This window comes from Dromiciops gliroides, chromosome 6 (genome assembly GCF_019393635.1).
Source record: "Dromiciops gliroides isolate mDroGli1 chromosome 6, mDroGli1.pri, whole genome shotgun sequence".
Classification (NCBI taxonomy): Eukaryota; Metazoa; Chordata; class Mammalia; order Microbiotheria; family Microbiotheriidae; genus Dromiciops; species Dromiciops gliroides.
Window position 1 is genome coordinate 126,021,472 of NC_057866.1, and position 5,948 is coordinate 126,027,419.

The 5,948-nt window shown below is 41.2% G+C and overlaps 1 pseudogene; it reads left to right on the forward strand.

The window, feature by feature from the left end:
• Positions 1-4,836: 4,836 nt before the first annotated feature.
• LOC122732898 lies at positions 4,837-5,171 on the forward strand (annotated as a pseudogene).
• The last annotated feature ends 777 nt before the right edge of the window (positions 5,172-5,948 follow it).

Consider the following 5,948-nt stretch of genomic DNA (forward strand, 5'->3'; position numbering starts at 1 on the left):
AAACTACATCTTTAGTTACTAACAGTCTCTAAATTTCCAAACCTGATGGTCCTTTTTCAGTCTTCATCCTTCTTGGCCTCTTTGCAGCATTTGCAACTATAGACTACTCTCTGGATAATCTCTCCTCTCTGAGTTTTTGTGACTCTCTCTGTTCTCCTCTCACCTATCTGAACCCTCCTCAGTCTTCTTTGCTATATCATCAACCACATCCAACCACCTAACTGTGGTCATCCCCTAAGGCTCTGTCCTGGGCCCACTTCTCTTCTCCCTCTAACCTCTCTCTTGATGACCTCTTCCCTTCCCATGGGTTCAATGATCATTTCTCTACACAAGACTCCCAGATCTATACATCTCATTCAAGTCCTGAATTTCGGACTTACATCAACTACCTACTATACATTTAGAACTGGATATCCTGTGGATATCTCAAATTTAACACTTCCAAAATAGAACTCATTTTGTCTTCTGCTCAACTCATCCCCCTTCCATATTTCACTATCTCTGTTATGTGGGGACCAATTTTTAATTGGGGAGTGTTAGCTAAGCGGCTCACCGCAATATTGGGGCAAGGAAGGAAACCAGCAGCCTCCCTCAAAACAGAATAGGATTTATTTTAACAAGAATGAACTTAAAAAAACACACACAAACAGGATCAGTAGCATCAAGGGAAAGGAAATAAAATGGGGGAAGGGAAATTATACAACCTGAAGAAATACCACTGCCCAGGAATCAGCTGGGACTACACAGCAGAGCTCCTGTCACCTTCCAGCTTCCAGCTAGAATGGCAAATTCTCCTCCCCCAATGCCAAAAACCCCCCAGCCCCCAGCCAATTGGATGGCCACTCTGACAGTCACATAACTGCCCTCACTAGGCTTCCAATAATTATAATTTTGCCAGGTCCATGTAAGCGTCAGCGAGTGGTGATGACATGAGGTGCCAGCGCCATGGCAACGGCTACAACCAGTGGGTGGAGCACCGTGTGGTTTGCAGAGCCCCAGGCCAGTGCGTACCAAGGCATAAAAACCTCAAATAACAATTCTTTACAGTTAAAGGCACCATCATGGTCATTCTTACCTCCTTACTGTCCTTTACTTAATATCCAGTCAATTGCCAATTGATTCTCCATCTATTCCACCTCCATAACATCTCTTACATCTGTATTCTCTCCACTTAGATAGCCCTCATATCTCTCCCCTGGATAATTGCAATAGCCTCCTAATTAGCCTCCCTTCCTCTACTCTCTCCCCTCTCCAATCTATCCTCCACTCACCTCCACTTCGAAAAATCCTTAGCTTCCTTTAAAGCTTAGCTTACATATCACCTCCTACAGGGAGCCTTTTTCTGATCCCCAAGTTCTGAGTGTTCTCTCTCCCTCTCTTGCTCTGTCTTGCTTTTTTATAACTTCATTTAAATATAATTGGTTTCTTCTGTAATCTGATATATTTTATGTATTTAAGAACATTAATCTGAAAAGGAATCCCTAGGCTTCGCTAAAGAACTGAAGGAGACATCGATACAAAAAAGATAAAGAACCTCTGGCTTAGTATAATATAAACACCTTGTAGACAAGGATGGTTATTTCATTCTGTCTTTGTATCTCCAGCACCTAATATAGTACTTCGCACATAGTAGGTGCTTAATAAATGTTTATGGATGACCAGGCCAGCCATGTCTGTACCACTGACTCTCTGGACTTTTATCATGCCCCAGATCCAATAAGTCTCCCCAACTCCCCTAATAACCTTGCTTTTGAGCTTCCTTTTATTTGTTGTTTTCTCCCATTCGAGTATAAGTTCCTTGAGGGCAGGGGTTGTCTATCTTCGTACTTTTATTTGTATTCCCACAACAAACACAAGCACTTATTGACTTGACAACTTGGAATTGTGGAATTGAATTGAATCGAATTAAATAATGAAAATCTGAGTGTAGAAAAAGGGTTCTCTTTCATGGACTTCTACTTTTGAGGGACTCAAGAGGGGTTGTCTTCTTCCTTTCTGCCCAAACGGGCTGAAATCAGTTTTAGGCATTTAAAGTTTTCCAGAGGAGTTGGGGGAGAGGGAGCCTTGTACACAGACATGCGGAGGCAGAGAGATTTTATAAGCATTCCTTCCCTAGGAAACTGGGCTAAAGAGCTGATAAACTCAAATCTCTTTTCACAGCTTGACTTCAGGGCCTCTTAATGCATCTCCCTCATTTGTTCATCAGCACTTTATGAGAAAATAAACAAAAAACATGGCCTGTTTCCTCATTGTCAGCACACACATCTGAATACTTCCTGCCCAAGGAGGCAGCCATCCCACCCTAAGAGCAAAGGAGATCACATCTCTATTTTGTCTCAACTTTTTAACAGCCTATTTTCAAAGCTGGAATCCAAGGGTGTAATCACAACTGAGGACCCCTCTGGGTGTATTAAATGTAATCAATACCAATACACTAAGGACCAAGAGTGCTTGCTCCTGCAAATCCTTCAGGAACAGGGGTCCTTAACTTTTGTACGTGTCCTGTACCCCTTCAGCAGCCTAGTAAAGTCTATGTTCCATTTCTCATAATAACAGTCTAAAATGCATGAAATAAAATATGTAGGACTACAAAGGAAACCAATTACATTGAAATATAGATATTAATTTTTTTAAATACCAGTCAAGAACTCTTGATCTAAAGGGAACACTGAGACTCATCAGAAATGCTTTTTCTTTTCTTCAATTCTTGTAGAATGGATTTTTTTTAGATGAAGATTGGGATCAGTTGAGATGCATTAAAATGTAAGTTTTTTCTAAACCATTTGTTCTACAAAGGTTGCAAAAATGTTTTATTTTCTGTAACGCACAGAGGCTCCCCATGGAAATTCCACTCAAGATGATTCTACAGAGAGAGTAAAGGATTACTAACATAAAATGTGAGGATTAGAGTATGAATTCTACAAATTTTCATTAAAATGAAGAAAAATAAAAGGTCTGTAAAGACTAGATTTAACCAAAGGGATGTAAGCAGAACTAAGAAAAAATATATATGCAATGACTAAAATAATGTAAATGGAAAGAAGTACCACAAGACAAAATGAATGTTGTGAAATTATAATGACCACACTTAGCACCAAAGAAGAGCTATGAGAAGGCCCCTCCCCCCACCATTTCTTCGCAGAGGTGGAGAACTTTGGGCAGGGAACACTACTTTTTTAATATGTTGCTTAGTTCTGCTAAAAAACAATTTCTGCTCTATTTTTTATTATAAGGGTGGCTCTCTAGGAGGAAGGAGTAGGATACAATGGAAAAGTATAGGCAATGTAAAAACAAAAAAAATCAATAAAAATTAATTTTTAGACAACAATGAGCTTAAAGGTTCCCACGAAGTTTATAGGGGTTGTTCAGTGATGTCTGATTTTTCGTAACCCCATTATGGGGTTTTCTTGGCAAAGATGCTGGAGTGGTCTGCCATTTCCTTCTCCAGTAGATTAAGGCAAATAGAGGCATATTATATATTCTTTTTTTTTTTTTTAGTGAGGCAATTGGGGTTAAGTGACTTGCCCAGAGTCACACAGCTAGTAAGTGTTAAGTGTCTGAGGTCAGATTTGAACCCAGGTACTCCTGACTCCAGGGCCAGTGCTGTATCCACTGCGACACCTAGCTGCCCTATAAATTCTTAATAAATGCTTGTTAATTGACTAAGTAGAAGTAGCTGCATTATTTAGTGGATATAGCACTTAGCCTGGAGTTAGGAACACATGAGTTCAAATCTGGACTCAGAAAAAGATCAGCTGTGTGATCCTGGGCAAGTCAGTTAACCTCTGCCTTAATCTAACACTATAGAAGGAAATGACAAACTACTCCAGTATCTTTACAGAGAAATCCCCATGGACAGTATGGTCCACAGGGTCATGAAGAGTCAGACACAACTAAACAACAATTACAATTGACAATGTATGTATATTTGGTCTTTTAAAAAAAACATTAAGTCAACTGTATTTGTAGAGAGAAAAATGCAGAAAGAAGAGGAAACTCACCACTACTAATAATGCTAGCCAGCCTTTACATAATGTTTTTACATATTATTTAATACTCACAATAATTACATATGGATCTTATGTTTATTCCCAATTTATGAATAAGGAAACTAAAGCTGATAGAGGTTCAAGTGACTTGCCCAGAATCACATGGCTAGTAGTTACCTGAAGCAGAATTCAAACTCAGATCTTCCTTTTTCCAAATTTCCTTTGTAGCTACTGGCCTATACGTTTCTTGACTTTTCACTGTAAGGGAGGCCCAACAGTATGCTGATGACAGCTCCTACTGGTTTGGAAATTTGTTACTGTTGTTCAGTCTCTTTGTGGTCCTTTGTAGAGTTTTCTTGGCAAAGATACTGGAGTGATTTGCCATTTCCTTCTCCAGTTCATTTTACAAATGAGGAAACTAAGGCAAACAGGGTTAAGTGATTTGCCCAGGGTCACACAGCCAGTAAGTGTCTGAGGTCATATTTGAACTCAGGTCTTCCTGACTCCAGACTCATCCACTGCGCCACCTAGCGGCCCCAAGCTGGCTTGGGAAATTGAAGGTTAAAATTTTCGGTGTGAACATACGTGCCGCAGAAATCAGCAAATGCTACTAATCACAGCTTGCTTTATCTTTCTGTGAATTGTCTAAACTTGAAAAGGCATTGGAGAAAACGTTACCTGATATTGCTGCTGCTGTCGTTCCTTCTTGCTTGAAGAGGACCGATAACATCACAAGGGCGATATCTAGAATTGGCCGTGAGTTGGATTTAAGTGAGGCAGATCTGCACCAAGCAGATTCCACTTAAAAGTGTCTCTACCCTTTTTTTTTCAGCTTCTGACTTACAAGATGACCAAGAAGAGGAGGAACAACCCAAGAAGGGCCGCGGGCACGTGCAGCCCATCGGCTGCACCAGCTGCGTGCCCAAGGACAAGGCCATCAAGAAGAAGTTCATCCTCCGCAACATCGGGGAAGCCATGGCCGACAGGAACATCTCTGAGGCCAGTGTTTTCGACCCTTATGTGCCGCCCAAACTGTATGTGAAACTGCATTACTGTGTACGCTGCGCGATCCACAGCAAGGCAGTGAGGAATCGGTCTCGTGAGGCACGAAAAGATCGGACACCCCCACCCCGCTTCAGACCTGCAGGTGCTGCCACCAGACCCCCTCCAAAGGCAATATAAAGAGCTATCTGCCTATCAAAATTCCTGAACTGGGGCAGCTAGGTCGCACAGTGGATAGAACACCGGCCCTGGGGTCAGGAGGACCTGAGTTCAAATTCGGCCTCAGACACTTAACACTTACTAGCTGTGTGACCCTGGGCAAGTCACTTGGCCCTCATTGCCCTGCAAAAAAAAAAAAATCCTGAACGAATCAGAGGAAAATAAAATAGTTGGTTTACCTTTAAAAAAAAGGTGTCTCTATCATACATTTCCTCCTCCCCAAAGAAAGCCAGTTGTTAAATATTTAAAAGCACATCTCTGAGGGGATCTATGCCGGATCTCATGCCAGGAGAAGGAGGGAGGTCATCATTATCAAACAAAGGGACATAACTATCAATTAGACTCATTTCAGAGGCCATCCTAGTGTATAGTCTTAGAAAAGTAACAGAATATGTAATCAGTCCTATGCAATTTATCATTGAAGAATGCAGAACAATGAACAGTCACACAAGTTGTAGTGGTCTGCAATGCATCCTCCAGAAATTCCCCCAGGATCCATTTCTATACATTCTTGCAGGCTGGCTGTTATGTTAATGAGTAGCACGTTTGTTTCCCCAAGTATATCATAAACTACTTGAGGACAGGAGCTGGGTTTTAAACGTATAGGATTTAAAGCTGTGCGATATCTCGAAGGTCTTGTATTCCAATTCCTTCATTTTAGAGAGCCCGAAATCAAGGGAAGTTAAAGGATTTACCAAGGTCACAGGATGGAATGTGTCTGAGCCTGGGTTGAAAGTC